General features: G+C 40.4%; 1 protein-coding gene across 7 annotated transcripts in view; it reads left to right on the top strand.

Annotated features, from left to right (window-relative positions):
- Positions 1-217: 217 nt before the first annotated feature.
- Positions 218-16,087, top strand: part of HYCC1 (hyccin PI4KA lipid kinase complex subunit 1) — a 39,158-nt gene continuing 23,288 nt past the window's right edge. For 3 of the 7 annotated variants that reach the window (XM_058832086.1, XM_058832079.1, XM_058832087.1), the window contains exon 1: positions 218-304. The gene's annotated coding sequence lies outside the window, so the exon portion shown is untranslated. The other 4 variants (XM_058832081.1, XM_058832080.1, XM_058832083.1 and 1 more) reach the window with 4 other exon arrangements.

The raw sequence follows: 16,087 nt of genomic DNA, 5'->3' as shown, positions 1-16,087 counted from the left end.
CTTCCCCCAGGACCACGCACCCGGCCCCGCCGCGGCAGAGAGTCCATGACTCGTCCGGCTTCCCCGCGGGGCTCCCTCACAGCGCGCCCGCCCTCGGAGCGGGCCGGCCCCGCCCACCGGGGCGCGGGGCGCGCGCACGGCCCGCTCTGCCTCGCTATTGGCTGGCGTGACCGCGCTGCCTGCTCCGGTTGGCTGCGGCCGCTGCCAGGCAGCGGCGGGGCCGGGCGGTGTCCGCCCGCCGCGGCCGCTCCCGGCGGGAGGGTGAGTTTGAGTCGCGGCCGCGGCGGAGCCGCCGGGCGGGAGGGTGAGTTCGATTCCCGGCCGCTCCCGCGGGGACAACTTTTTTCCCGTGCGGGGCTGGCGCATCCGACGGGGTGGCCGAGGCCGTCGGGCAACTCGCGGCCGACTGAGCGGAGCCCCCCCCAGGCTGCGGGTCCCGCGCCCCACCCCGGGGCAGCCGGCGGCGCGCGGCTGGAGCGGCCGCCACTCGCCGGGGCTGCGGTGGGTGAAGGGCGCGGGGAGGGAGGCCGGGACGGGGGCGGCGGAGTTGCCGGGGTCAGGGCCGGTGCCCGGGCGCGATGGAGGGGCAGGGCGGCTCCCTGCCCCCGGTGCGGGGCTGTGGGGCGGCACCGGGCACCGGCTGCAGCTTCCCCCATTTCCCGCGGGTCCTCCCGGGGCCCCGCCGGCATCCCGGCCGCGTCTGGCCACCCACTCGCCGCGCACCGCCCGCGCCCGGTCCGGCTGCGGCAGGGCACGGTGGGCAAGGGGCGGCATCGCCGGGGCGTCTGGGGGCCGGCGGGGCAGCGGCGCCTTGAGCCGCCGGGAGAAGGCGACCGGGGCTGCGGGAGAGACAAAGGAGCCGCTCCCGCGGTGTCCCCGGAGCAGGGCAGGCAGCGCGGTGCCTCTCGGCGGGCTTCTCGGCTCCGCTGCAGACCTTGGTGGGAGATGTGGGGCAGAGCTGGGCGGCGGGCTGTGAAACGCCTTCATCGCAAGCCGTGCTGCGGGTACGCTCGGCGGTGTCGCTGGCGCGGAGAGTTTCGTGCCCGCCGCGGGGATGCGGGAGGTGGCAGCAACAGTTAGAAGCGCGGAGTTGGCTCGGAGCGGGCTGCGGGTTAACGCGGCGCACTTAAATTGGAGCGACCTGCCGTGTGCTTAATGTATGTGACGATGGAAGCGGAGATAGTGCCCCTGGACTCGTCTTGTCCCATGTAATCCCGACAGCCATCACGTTTGTTTCCCGTCCAATTGAATTCTAGCTCGCTGCCGAAAAAGCTCCCCAGCCTTAGGTTCACAGGGGGAAGATTTGTGTATTTGACGATCATGAAGTCCTACTAGTATCCACCTTTCAGAAGTTTTAACGCCTGTAGAAGAGCAAAATATGAAAGTTTCTGTTACATGGTTGATGTTGGGGTCGTTAGCTGCAAATTCAGATTTAGTGACTTCTTTTTTCAAGGCAAGCTGTGCAAATTGCGCTGCAGAGAGGCAAAAAGCAGTGTTCTGGAGTAAAGCATAGAGTGACATTGATGACTGCACCTCATGGCATCTAAAAGGCTTTTCTGCAGTTTTTCCCTCCAGTAATGGACTTACATGCTACAGTGGTTTTTCAGAAGTTTGTGCTTTCCACAATATCATAGAAAAGTTGGGGTTAGAAGGGACCTTAAAGATCATGTAGTTTCACACCCCCAGTGGCATCTTGCTTTTGTTCTCTCCACCTTTCAACAAGTTCTTTTATGTTACAAAAAGTAAGTAATGTTGTATAATGTGGTCAATTTAATTTGCAATCTGTTGTAGTTTCATCAGTGAAATAGTTTTGGTAAAAGTAATATACTTTGAAGTTGAATTTTAGATCCCTCTGGCAGTGTTTTTGGATGTATTTTTTCCTTGACAGTAGGAAAAAAATACTAAACCTTTAATTTTGAAATACAAAACCTGTCTGCTTCTCTTCTGTGATAATCTCTTTGTGAGGCAAGGCACTTCTAATAGGCCTTTTATCAGAAGGATGATAATTTGGAGGAAGTTCGTACTACTTGGGATGATTTATTGACTGTAACAATTCACTTCCTTGCAACAGTGAGCTGTTTTAAAGTGACATTTTAAATTTAATCAGAAAGCTTCTTCCAAGGAAAAAGACTGTTTGGGCAGAATCACATTGAAATTGTGCTGTAGTCTCCTGCATGGGCGGATTTGCTTTCACTTGTGAGAGTCCATGGGAGACATGTTCCCAGGAATAGCTGAGTGGTTAAGTCACTCGGATTCTGATTTTATGTGTGTGAGATATTGTAAGGCTGGGCACTACAAGTGGTGTGTGTCATCGGTGTTTTACTTAGCACAGTGGGGCTGGCTCTAAGCTGGGAGATGAGCATTTGCTCGAATTTGCATTTGCTGATGCATGTGACTGGGTCAAACCTGTCAGTAAATCACTGAGTTAAGGTCTCATTCATAGTACACATTCCTCTAAAACCCCAATATCTTGAACCTTCCTCATGTTCATGTCAGGAAACTGATTTTCATTAAAGCCTACCTTAGGCTTTAATATTTAATATTCGGTTGTCTTCTTAACCTGTCACTGGCTTGAATGCATGCAATGTGAAGATTGCCTTATTAATTGTGGGGGTTTAAATTATTAGGTATAAAATGTTGGCTAATGTCTGGTTATTTTAATTAGAAAACAAATGGTCTGATGCGACGCTGTGTTTTTTCAGGTTGTATGGAGAATGCATAGTTTGCAAAATGATTTCTTAGAGAAAAGTCACAGTTCCTAGGCTTCCCTTTGGGACTAAGAGCTTGTGGAATATTTGAGGCTTTCAGATGAACTTTCATGAGGCATAAATGTTTGTGTTGATGAGAATATTAAAATGTAGTAGCTCTTGGGCTCTTAACAAAGATCACCCGTGCATTCAGCAAACATAGAAAGCCTCCATCGGGAAGAGCTTAGATTTAAATCCGTTAGGTGAATTGGCAGGTCAGGTTTCATTCCCAGCCCTTCCCTTTGGCAAATGCGCTCTCTGCATAACCTGGCACGCTTCCTCTCTCTCAACTGGAAGATTCGGTACAAAGCTTATCCTCAGGTCTCCCATAGGACGGTGGAGGTAGTTTCCTTAGCAGAAGTGGAAGTTAACACCTGTGAATCACTGCACTCCTGTGTGTTACATCCAGTAACACAAGCTGTCAGTCTACCAAGAGCAAGGTGCATGAAATTTAAACCAGAGATCTGAGCTTGCTGTATAGGAGATGAGAAGCCTGACAGTGTGACCTTCCCTGACTGCATACTCTGTTTTCTTTGAAGAGAACCAGAGTCCAAATCTCATACACTTCAGAAAAACTGAAGACTGCTCATCTGTAATTATCTTCTGAGGTTAAATAGTTTGACTGGAGTGACTCTGTCTAATCTCTGAGATTTCCATGGGATTATGGAAATACAGCATGCTTAAAACCTGCAGTTTATATGCAGTGTCTTTTGGTGTGTTGGTTTGTACTTGGTAGGATGTGCTTGAAAGGGTTAGTTGATTTACTGGAATCTTGTTGTTTCCCTGCTTAGGAGAATTACATCTTTTGTTTTATTAATGCTGTTCTGTTTAATTATGCAAGTATATATATAAAAAAGACAAGTTAAATTAGAATATTGGGCATGAGGTCTTTTCTTTATATCTGTGTTTTCTTTCTGTTCCAGGAAAAATAGCCCTTTTGGCATTTGCTGTCCTCAGTTCCTAGAATTGAAATGGTGATGTATGAAATGTATATATGGAAGTGGAGAATGTGTTGGAATTAAAGCATTTTTTTATTAGCATCAGTTATTTAGAAACTTTAATTGGATTAGTTTATTTGAAATGCTTCATGAGATAAACTTGGAAGGCAGCAACAAGGTGTCAGGATAAGGACAGAAATCTGTGTCAGTGTTGTTGAAGACAAGGGGTACTAAAGTATGAAAATGTTTTTAATGTGTCGCAACTGCATATTGCTGCTAGGCTGTGTTTAAAGCTCTGCATTCATGCCATTAAAATGTTTATTCCAACAATGGCCAGACTCTTTTCTCTACTCTGTATTGTGGAAGTGTATGCACACACTTTTTAGATTAAGTACTTTCGCATGAATTTGAGATTTTCTCTATAAACAACAGACACTTGAATTATTTAAAGTTACTTTAAAACATTTACAATTTAAAAAGTTTTGCACAAGGGTGACAGGTGAAATGCTTCTGCATTTGTTCTTTCTGTAAATCAGGCTTCTATCAGAATTTGTATTGGAACTTTGCTGGCACGTAAACTCAAATACTCTTGGATTAGATACAAAAAAACCTCAACAACCCAGAACACCAAAACAAACATCTGAAAAATCTAACAACTGTAATAGTTTTCAGTTTATAGCATTTCTAAATTAGTTCTGGATATGAAGTATTTTCTTGTACATGTGGTGAAACTGTTTTGAAGCCTTTGCCCTAATCAGGACCATGTTCAAGAGGAGCAGAATAAAAATAGAATCTTGGCTGAGTCTGTGAGGGCAACTGTTATTTATGGCAATTTCTTTAGTCACAGCCCCACATGAACTTACATGCTTTGCTAACAACTGGAAAGACGGTGAATGAAAGCAGTACAACTTACAGCCAAGTGAGTCCTGAAATTGTCTGAATGTGACCCTGTTTTATCTTGTAATGCCAGAAAGGGGAGGATGTTGGGGTACGTGTTAGTGTGATGAATTAAAGGTTCTGTTTATAAGGCTTCAATGTAACTTCTAAATGGTGTACAAATGTAAAAACAGATGGGTTCAATAAACAGTCGTTATTAGTAGCATTATTTAGTAGAACTGGAATCAATAAAGGACATAGACTTTGGGCAGATATTTAATTATCGTCACCCTTGTATATGGAGAATGCCATGGAAAGTGTGGGTGTGCATGAAATGTTTTGTAATTTATAAATGACCAGCAGTGCTGAAGAGTCATCTGGTTGTTGCGACAAAGACTTGGGAATGGGTTATCTCTTCAAAACAGATGTATGTTTTTGTTTTTCCATCTCTTACCTCTGATGATATGAAATGCTGTGTAGCAACTGAAGCATAGCGGAGAAATTTAGGTGAAAGTAATACTAGTAAAACATGCCTTTTGCTGATGCAAAAGTTGCTAAGTATCTGTATTCCATCCTGATTGGCACAAGAGCTCTCATTCAAAACTTTGTGACAAAAAAAAAGTATATTTGGGGCACTTTTGATAGCTATTGAAGACAGCTTTCTTAGGCTATCCTATCTCTTACTTTTACATTTTGCTACTTTCCTCTATTTGGAAGCTAACCTTTATTTAAAAATAGCATAGCACGCTCTGAAGCTGCACTGGGTACTAATTAACACACTTTGGTGCTTAAAGCCATGCTGTCTCCTAAGGTTTCCTGCTGTTTGTGCTGGATAAATATTTATGCTTCAGCAAGGCATTAATTTCAACCTGACGAATGGTGCATACAACTTTAATATTTTGCTAATACTAAACACCATGATTCACTACTTTTGCTATGTTTTATTGCAGTACTTTTTTTTAGGAAGAGGGGAAAAAATCCCATTACACTTGAAATATGTGGTAGAGAATTATATCTAATACTCAACAATTAAGCTGTCTAGTAGTCTGAGTATTGTACAGGAGCTAGTGCTGGATAATGTAAGGTCTCCGTGAGTGTCTGGTTAATGGTCAAGGCTGTACTAATTCATCATGATTTGTTTTCAAGCAATTGAATCCTGTTCTCATAAGTAAAAGCAATTGTTTTCTATTCTTAATTCTTTTCAATCCTTTAATACTGTATTAAAGGAGATGACTGGAATCTGTGTGAAAGTGTTAAGCTGACCTAGTAAATTTAAAAAAATTACATTTGACAGGTTTTTAACACTAACCACCTTCTCTGTCATTTAGAATACTGTGAATATTTTCAGTGTACTACGTAGAGCACATCAGGTATGCTACAGTCACATCTCTACCTGAGGAAGTAGACTAAAGGATCTTCAGGTACAAAAATTAATTCCCTCCCACCAGTAAATACTCCTTTGAAGTATTTGCCTGCTGAAGGAAATTCTGTTTCTTCCAGATTTGAGATAGGTTGACTGCAGCATCATGTATTTGGCATTAGGCTGAAGAAGGGGAGAAAAGTGTGATCAAAGTGAGGGAAGGAGCAGTGTTTGGGTACTTTAGCTCTTGGTACTTCGTGCTAAAGCAACAATTTTATGTTCCTTACAGTCAATTTAGACTCGATTTGCCAGTGAAATGCTGAGTATAATCCTATAGTTTGTGTTTAATAGCACATCTGGTTAAACCAATTACTGTATACTCAGTTAAAAGAATATTTCTTACTGAATTCCTTTAGGCTGTGCCAAAATACCTGCCTGTTTGATGTCACATGTTGCAGATGTGTTACTGTCTTGACTCAGTTACAGCTTTTAGGCTCAATAAGCTGCAGTCTTTCTGCTCACATCTCTTATGTTCCTAATTATACTGACTCTGTATGTCAGGTGTAGAAAGACTTAATAGGCTCCTGCATTTTTTTCCCTGCTTTGAACTAAATTCCCAGTGCAGCAGCCAGAGGAACAGCTGAGAGGCATTTGACAGTAATTCTGCACATCTGCTTACATGTGCATCTGTAGCTTTGTGAGTGCTGGTATAATATTTACGAATTTCTGCCTGTCTTAAGAGAATGTGATTTATATTTAATTGTAAAGCTGAGGAAAAAGCTTTTGAGTTTGTTTACCCCCCCACCTGTTTTTTCAGCAGCATTATGTGTCAGTACTGTAAATGAGGAGTATTTTCGCAACAGTCTTGTTGTGATGAGACACTTCATGCAATCAAATTTGTTCTGTTACTCAGTGAAACACAATAAAGGAAACATCTGTTTTGCTTAGTCTGTAATGATACAACTTGAAGTAACAGGATTCTGTTGTCTCAGCTGGAATTGGTTGAAGTTTTGTTGAATTTTCAGTAATGTGTACAAATATAGCAGAACTACTCTTCCAGCACTTCTGCATCATGCTGGGGATTGGCTGAGTAAATTTGCAGTCTCTGCTACATTTAATTCTTTTGCTGCTTTACTTTAGTTTGGTATATGTATTTTCATTATTATTCTCCTTGTTGGTAGGCTAAAATTTAAGAATATCTGAAGCATATGCCTTTGGATTGGTTACCAAGGGTTTTTACTAGAATGGAGTGGTTATTTGTGCAGTGATATTTTCTCCCAGACTTTACTGGCTGTAACTGCACAGGGGAAAATGATAATGATTTTCCACCCAAAACAACATAATTGGAGGAGATCTCTAAACTGTGCCATTCCCTTCCATACATAATGCACATATTTATTCATTCCTTAAGGAAGTAATGGAAATCTTTGGGTCACTCCTATTTTATTCAAATGTGGCTTAGAGGTTTTGCCCTGTTTTGGTAAAGAAGTGGATGCTAGCTCATCGGTGCTCACAAAGTCACTCAAGTCTTGTGACACAGTGGCAGGGACTGCCTTAACCATTTACAGCTGCTTCTTGGTGTGGTAGAATACAAGTATAAATTCGGTAGGTGGAGTAGGATGTGGGTACATTCAATGTTGAGGGAAGGAGTACCTAGATGAATGTCCTGCTTTTACAGTAAATAGAGGAACTGACAAAACTGAGAATAGGAAGTTAACTGAGTGATGAAACAGGAACCAAGTGATGCCACACTTACCCTTCAAGAAGTTCCTTAAACGTGTCTGTTGATGTTAAATGATAGGTGTATGGTCTTTTTGTTTTGTTCAATTAACCCCCATGCCTCAAATGTCATATTGTTTCAAAAGCGGCCATTCACATGATTATATTCTTTTCATCCAATGTGCTGGAGGTTGCTTTGCTCTTGGTTCACTGTGACACTTCTTTAGTATGCTTATGACAGTTTTTTACAAATCCAACATGTTGTGTCCAAGGGTTGTTAGGCTGTATTGATGTCCTTCAGCTCTAGTTCATCCAGTCCACTGCACCCCAAATACATGTGCAATCAATGACCAATTTTCATGTATTGTCACTACTCTGTCTGCCATTCAAGTGACTTCTCAGTTGCTGCTTGTAAGCACAGTACATTAAATCAAGTTCCCAAGTTCACAGACTCGAGATTATTGTAGAAATAAATTTTGACCACTTTGTAGTTAGGCTACAGAAATATTTGCCTGGCTCTAAATTATCAAATCTGTAGTCTAAGCCAGTACTCTGAATCGATGACTGATTATAGAAGCACTGCTCACTTCTTCTAGAACTAGTAGATATGTAGGATATGTGAGAATACTCTTAAAAATCAGGCCTGTCTTGAGAAGAAGACATTGTGTGATTTCATGAGAATGCAAATAAAAGAAACAGGAAAAGAAAAATTAATGTATGCTCTTTTTAATTAAGATTAACAAATCAATTTTTAATCTTAAACTGTTTTCTGCTGTTTCTATAAATTCAATAGAAACTTTCTGTTGTTGTGACTTCAGAATAATGGCAGATTGCTTGGTAGTATCAATTACCCTGGAAATCTGAACTCAAATAAACAGTCCTTCCAGAACCTGTACAATTTGAATTTTATGAGCTTTCTGTGTCTTGGAGTAATTAATATTCTGACCTTTAAATGCTTTCATGAAATGGGAGCTTTTTATTTTAAAAGCTTTTTCATCTAACAGGAATTCAATCTTAATTAATACATCTCTTAACGTAAGACAATTATAATCCTTTTCTGCTTTGACACTATTATGCTTTTGGGATTTGACTTTTTTTAAAATTACAATGCAAAGCAAGACATACAGGGTGTAGTAAATTCTCTTGAGACTTTGAGTTGCATATATTTTGTCTGTACTAAAGCATTTATGTGTGACAGTAGAGCATTTAATGTATTGGATGTATCTTCTGAATGAGACAGAAGCGTGGGTCCTGCCCTTAAAAATTTTAGTTGAGAAGTCATGCTTTTCTGCAGCTTGTAAAGTATGTAAAAACCCACAAAATTGTTCTTAGTTGCTCTGAAATGTTTTTCAAATGGATGTGTCTAGTCTTGTGAGTGTATGTAGATGGGCTGTTGTGGGGGTGGGGGAAAGTGAAGGCATGAGGAAGAATAAGAGAACTGTCATGAATAGATAAAGCATATTTCTCCTGTAGCTGTTTAACACAGCTAAATACATGCATTGCATGCATATATTGATGGATAATTTTAATTCTGTAATTTAACAGGGAGCAGTTATTGACCACTAAAACCAAGGCCTAAGGTTATTTGCAGTATTGATGCACCCCTCTTCTGGAAAGCACACCATTGTACAGGGCTTGGTTTTTTTTTTCCTCTATGAAAATGAGCTACTAAAACACCTGTCAGTAGACTATCATAAAACTCTTTTTACTATAAAATCTGGTGTGTATTCCTGATAGCAAGGTTCCTGCTTTTCTTTCATGATCTTTGAGGAAATGGTAGAATGGTATAGTGGAGATAATACTTTGCAGTTAGAAAGCTGCCAGGAATGCTAATGCTGCTGCATTAGTAGGGTTAGGGTGATGGGATGGATCAGAGCATTTACTTAAAATGAAGGCTCTTGAGTCCAAATCAAACCTTTCCATTGCTGTAGTATTTGATCTTGTCTGATATTATGCTCTACCGTAGATCTTCCCTGGGTAGGCCAGTGTGGTGACACAGCTGATCCAGGGAAGCCAATGGAAGCCCTGGGGAGAGTTCTATTTTCTTTGTGAAGGGCTGGGTGTCCTGGAATGGGTTTGTCTTGAAAGAGGGGTCTGTGCTTTACCAGATAAGGCTGTCCTGGCATAGGATTGGTATTCCCCAATGTAATGTTCCCAATGAAACCTTCCAAACCTCAACTACTTGCTCAGTCTCCCTTTCCCCAGCCTGCAGGGATAGAGAGGAGAATTAGGGGCACAAAAACTAAAGATTACAGGCTGAGATAAGAACAATTTACTGGAAACAGGAATGGAATAAGAAAGGAAACAGTAACAGCTGCACTATCAATAGCAAAGTGTACAAAATAGGCAAAACAATGCACACAGGATAGTTCACCATGCAGAGCTGGCTAGCCCGAGTGCTCCCCCTGGAAATGTTGAGGTGGTATAGAATGGCTTCTGGATCTTGGCTATGCTCTTCCTAGCTACTGCAAAAATTTACCCTGTCTGGGCCTGAACCTGACATAAGTCACTTCTGAAGCACCTGTGACTTTTGCAGCCCAGTTCTCTGTGGAGCTCCTCACACTTCACGAAGGCAGAAGGAAGATTCAGTTGAAATGAAGTCCCAAGAGCTGCTACAAAATTCCTTCCTTGTGTGGCTTGTATGGCATCTTCTAAAGTTAGTGTCTGGCTTGCAGGTAGACATTGCTGCTTTCCAGATTGAATGAGGTGCAGATATTTAGAGCAGGCTTGGAAACAGGCAGTCTCCTAAAATCTCATTCTCAGGCAGAAGAGTTGGGAAGTTTTGGTCAAGTCTTGCATTCTTAATGTTGTTGCTAAAAAGTAGGTGAAGAGTCTCTCAAACTTCTGTTCTGCTTTGTGAACAGCATCACTTTCCTTCTGATAGGTCACTGCTAAACTAGTTGCCAGATGAATGCTTCTGGACTTGTACTAGCTGAAACTATGTGCTGTAATGGTAGAAGGTGTTAAAATTGTGTCTTTTACAGTCAATGCTCAGAGATGAAGTTCAGCCCCTGCTCAGTTCTCCACATGCTTTTTAGTCATACTCAAGCTATTGTGCAGCATCTGCCTGTGCATGCTTTACACTGAGAGTCTTTCAGCAGCTGAATTATCCAACACCTTTCTTTTCGTATGACTGAATGTTCTGAACGAAGTCTAACATGAGATGACTTGCAATTTTCACTTAGAAAACAAAACTTGGTTTTTAAAATTAGCTCGCAGCAAATAGACTTCACAAATAGATTAGGTGAATAACTGCCTGTAAAGGTAATATTGTGGTACAATTGAAGGTTGAGGAGGCAAGGAGCTATGTGTCACAGCATTGCTACCAAAATAACGCTCCATACTTTTGGAAAGACCATTGCTTGTAATGTGATACTAAAATGAAAGCTGTAACACAATTATTCTCTCTATAGTTTATTATATTTCACTCTTTTAAATTCGCCTTTGGGTTTTGAGAAAGCTTCCTGACTTTGTAGGGATGTAGTGTACTTTGGGCTTAGGGAACTAAGGTGAAAAATAACAGTAAGTTTGTTAGGGGTTCTGTACAGAATGTTTCTTGTAAGTGGTGAACTTGTGCAGCACCGCTGTCCCGTAGAGTAGTGATAAGAGCACTGTGCCATGTACTGTGGAATTGCCAGTTCACTGATGTTCTCAACACAAGTTGCAGAAGTCTTGATACATAGAAAACAAGGCAAGATATTTGAAGCTTTCTAGTTCATTTATTTGGTTAAGCTTGTGGTTGTACTCATTTTAATGTTACTTAATCTAATTTCTTTTTCTGTAAGATGCATATAGTTATTATCTTGATTTTTCTTTGTATGTGTTGAACAGTTAACTCTCTGAATCCAGAAAACATAAGGACTTAAATGAAGACAAAATTTTTCAATTATGTGTGTTTTATTCTAAGATTATGCTTTTTATATATCTGTTCTTTCTTAGTCAATAAGATGTAAACAGTAATGTTTGCATGAAATAAAAGAGGAAGTGAGTATATTTTAGCAGCTTAAAAAACTTTGCTTTGAAAGTAATAAATCTTACTTTATTTTCATATAATGAAACTATTGATGAATTACAGATTATAGAAAAGCTATTTGTGGATGTACTCCAGATGAAATAACTTAAAAGAGTTGGGATTCTGCCTGCCACAGAGTGGGGTGTAACTCTGGAGTCAGTTGATTTACAGGCAGTCAGTTTTGACTGGCTATGGTTATCAGTATGGCAGGTGTACTTAGAGTGTGCACTTGTGCAGTAGGCAACAGGGAAGAAATAATAAAGCAGGATTAAAAAAGGTAGCAAGGAGGAAGAGGACGATGAAAAAATAAAATTCAAGCTGTGGAAGTTATTTCCTCTTACTTCGTTTTGGTGCTGTACAGTTAGGGCTGCTTTTGTCCTTCTTAAACAATATAGATCTGATTTACTAGGGCTTGTATAAATTGAAGTGAATATAGCAGTGATTGTAGTCTCATATCTCTATCCTGGTGACTTGTTTGACTGGCATAAGTCATTTGGTTGTCTTGGGAGACATTTCCCCTTGGTAGTAAAGGGTGAATATAAGGGTAGTTGAGTACAAATGTGGTTTGTAATTGATTACTAATCTGAAATTGAGCAAATAGATTTGGCAGGAGTCAAAAATCAGAATTAAAAATCTTCAAAAGCCTGTGCTGTTAGGAGTCTTACCTTCATGAGACTTCTTAGAAAGCTTTCATCATGAATGTTTTGAGTCATGTGTGCCCATGTGACTATTTACCAGCAACGTAAATGGCCTTGTGGTTTCATGAAGTCAGCCACAGGTGGTTTGTTGTTTTTTCTTTTTTTTCCCCTCTTAACAGAATTGAAAGGTTGTAGAGGAATGAGTTATAGTTGGATACATCAAGTATTTGATACTTTACAGGCCAGAAACCTCCACACAGTATTCTGTGGTGCTGAATACTTCGCCCAAGAAACAACTGCATTTAAGACAGTTATTTATAGTTCCTGTATGGTCTAGTTGATATTTGGTTGCTTTCTATAGACAATTTTTTTTCCTTAATTGCTGTCATCAAAACTGAATTGAGATCTGTCATCTGTGGTTGAATATTAATAGAGCTGTTGTTTTTTTAAAAATTGTAATGGATATCATTCAGAAGGACTTCTCCCTTTGGTGGGCAAATATCTATCATTTTATCATATTCCAAGTGTAAATTGTTCAAGAAGCATATGTGCACAGGATGGGGAAATCTTTTTGAAATCTCTATCCTGGAAGAGTCCATTGACTCCTGACTCTTTAAGGCTGGTGTTCTACATTGTGATATAAAGTGAAAGCTCTAGATCAGAGAGCTTCTAAGCTGCTTCTAAGGTTGCTTCTGTCACTGACAGAGGGGAGGGGAAAATGGGAAGCAAAACTGAATAATGCCCTTGGCAAGATGAAATTAAAATTGACTGCAGTTTCACTTCCTAAGGTTCAGTAATCTTTACAAACCACTGGAAACAAATGTTCAGAACAGTTACCTTTGTGTGTTCACTATGATATTGGGCAGAAGACTGCAGAATGACTATGGTGAACCAGACGAGTTTCTGAAACCTTATTGTCTAGCAGTGGCTGTTAATTGAGGCCAAGAAAGGAACTGAGAGAAAACTGGGAAGTGTGCTGGGGGAGGAACCTTTGACTCCAGCTTTCTGAACTAGAAATGCTTATCTATTTAGTGGTTCTGGGTAGATTTTTCCATGCATATGTCCAGGTGGGGTTTTCTTCTGTGCATTTATGTGAAGTTCGTTATCCAGAAATCAATGCATACTTCCTTCCTAAATTGTTTTTGGTAATTCCTGTTTGTTTTGAGCCTGTCACCTAAAACTTGTTATTTCTCCTGTTAGAAGATGCTGAATAACCATCTCTCATTTCAGGACTTCGCTTGAGCCTATGTCAGTGACACTTGGTGCACCATAACTGTCTTGTTTTAAGCTGAAGATGGCAATTGTCAGAGAATAATTGATACCGAGTCTTTGAGCACTGTTTGCAGTTGTATATTTGAATAGAACATGTGACCGTTTCAGCACAATGGGGAGTTTGTTTCTTTGAGGAAGTTTGAAAAATATCAAGAAGTCAGACCTGACCTTTGTGGTTTCTGAAACCTGTCAGAGTGGCTTTTGGAGTCCACAGTAGCATCTGTTTCTTTTCTCAAGAGACTTCAAGTGTTTTTCTGCCTGTTACTGCATCTACAAGTATCTGAACAGAACATCTTGATCATATTCAAAATAGTATAGAAAATGAACAGATCACTGTATCACTAAAATGAGTTGTGCATTAACATCAGGAAAATACATTCTCTTCTTTGGCAGTTGAATCAAAAAAACACCTGCCAGAGTGCTCCCTCCTGTTCTGTGGTTTCCCAAGGATTGTGTCTTTGTCTCTGAAACAAGAGAGAAAAAAGGGTTCAGCAATGTGATTTTGAGTGATTTTAAGTGTAGACTGTAGTCCTTTAAACGAACTTGATGAATCAAGTAGAGCTGACTGTTTTTTAATATTTCTTCTACCACTTCAGAAGGGAAGAAAAGTTGAGTCATAATTGGCCCATCCCTACTTCTGTGTGCAAACAACTATAGAATAGAGGATGAACATTTACTAGAGGCTTGATCTTTTATAGGTCTCTTATAGGTCTGATGTTTCCTAATGGAATGCTCACCAGTTTACTTTGTTCCTATTTTGGGGTGAGTTGACAGATTTGGCTGATGGTTCATAAATAGCTTCACTTTCTGCTCCATGTTTCCCTTAAGCTAACTTTCTTTTTTCTTTTTTAGCAAGTAATAAAGACTTCCAAGCAGATACTTTACAAATTAGGTAAAGACGCAGTGTATGCTTACTCTCCTCTTCCAGCAATTCCCAGAGGATGAGACTTGAGCAGTTTTTGGCTCCTGGTTTGGTTTTTTCCAGCTCTATGACTTTCCCTAGCAAATATCTAATACTGTGATCTCAGAAGGTCAGTTCTGCAGAACTCAAGTGTTCATTCTTTATCCAAGTCCAGCCTCCTTGTATTTAATCCAGATTTCATTGACACACATGCGTTCTGTGGGTGAATTCTGCAAATGCTGGATAGTTGTAAAGAGCAAGAAAGCCACCTATTCTGAGAATTTATTTTTAAAGAAAAACCTGTGGATGTGTTGTCTGTGTTTTCATTCAAAGACATAATTTGATATTATTATATTAAAGTCTTGTGTGACAGGTATGAAAATCCAAAGCCATTTGAGTAGGTGGATGCATTAGTAAGTTTGCCAGAGAATATGTCTTAATTTGTCTTGGCTGGCCTTCTACCAGCTCAGTTCCTAGTAACTTTTTCTCCCTCCTCTATTAAAAACAGGAAATTCAGTAAGTTCCTGATGTAGTTGTGCTGTAAAGGGTGAGGGGGGGCAAAAATTACCTTTTTAGGGCCTTTGTAGAAGTCTTCTAAATGAGACTTTCTTTTGTTACATAAATTTCTTTGGTATTTTATTCAAGTTGTACTACTCATCTTGAAACAAAACAAAAATTGGTATCTCCAAAGGAAGGAGACTTACAGTATTAGAATAGAACAAGACCAATTAACAGCTGTCAGAGGCTGCTCAGGACTTGGGAACTTGTTAATTATTATTTATTATAAATCCTATCTTTGGCTGCTAATCCAAGTTGAGAGTCTTGTGGAAACTATTCCAAAGTGCTTTTAGCTCACAAGGCACAAGAGTACAGCTTATATTAGCCATCTAAATATAGACAGTTAGCTATGTGTTAGCTAGACTGCATAAGCTATGCCTGCTTTCATGTGGCAAATATGAAGATAAGACCTGCAATGCAAGAGTATCACCTTAAGTGATACTTCATGTGTGAGATAAACTAAGAATGCATGTATGTGTCTAATAAAAATTCAACAGTGCTGAACTACCTGGCTGTTACTGAGCTGCATCACAAGTAGTTTTGTGGTATTTAAATAATTGAGACTTCTCTTTCCTTTGACAATCTCCATCAGGATATGCAAATGAACAAGGAGCAAGGGGTCAGATGAAGCTGCTCTTCACGTTTAATCAAAGTATTGTTTCATTTGTGGTGACAAAAGTTGTTTTTAAAGAAATTCTCAACTTCCACTCATTTGGAATCTTCGCAGGGACTTAGTAGGAAGAGACCAAGAAAAAAAATATTAATTTAAAGAGAATTACATGCTGATGTACCTTAAACCTGTACTTTTTTGGGAAAAAATGCTGTGTGGTGTTTACTGTTTTATTTGAATTTCCACTGCAATTTTGGTATTTATAAAGTACATTCTTGCTGCAATTTTAATTTTTTTTTCTTTTTTTATCATCTTCAGAGTAGCAGGTATTTATTTTATCCGCTTTATGTTGCTTTAATTCTGTAGTGACTGGGACATCTCATACTTACAGTGGCCTATATCTTGCAGTTATATCCTCTGAAACAAAGCTGTAATTAAGGCATGCTTTTTTAATCC

Source organism: Poecile atricapillus, chromosome 2, assembly GCF_030490865.1.
Source record: "Poecile atricapillus isolate bPoeAtr1 chromosome 2, bPoeAtr1.hap1, whole genome shotgun sequence".
In the NCBI taxonomy this organism is placed as follows: Eukaryota; Metazoa; Chordata; class Aves; order Passeriformes; family Paridae; genus Poecile; species Poecile atricapillus.
This window is presented reverse-complemented; position numbering and strand designations above follow the sequence as displayed.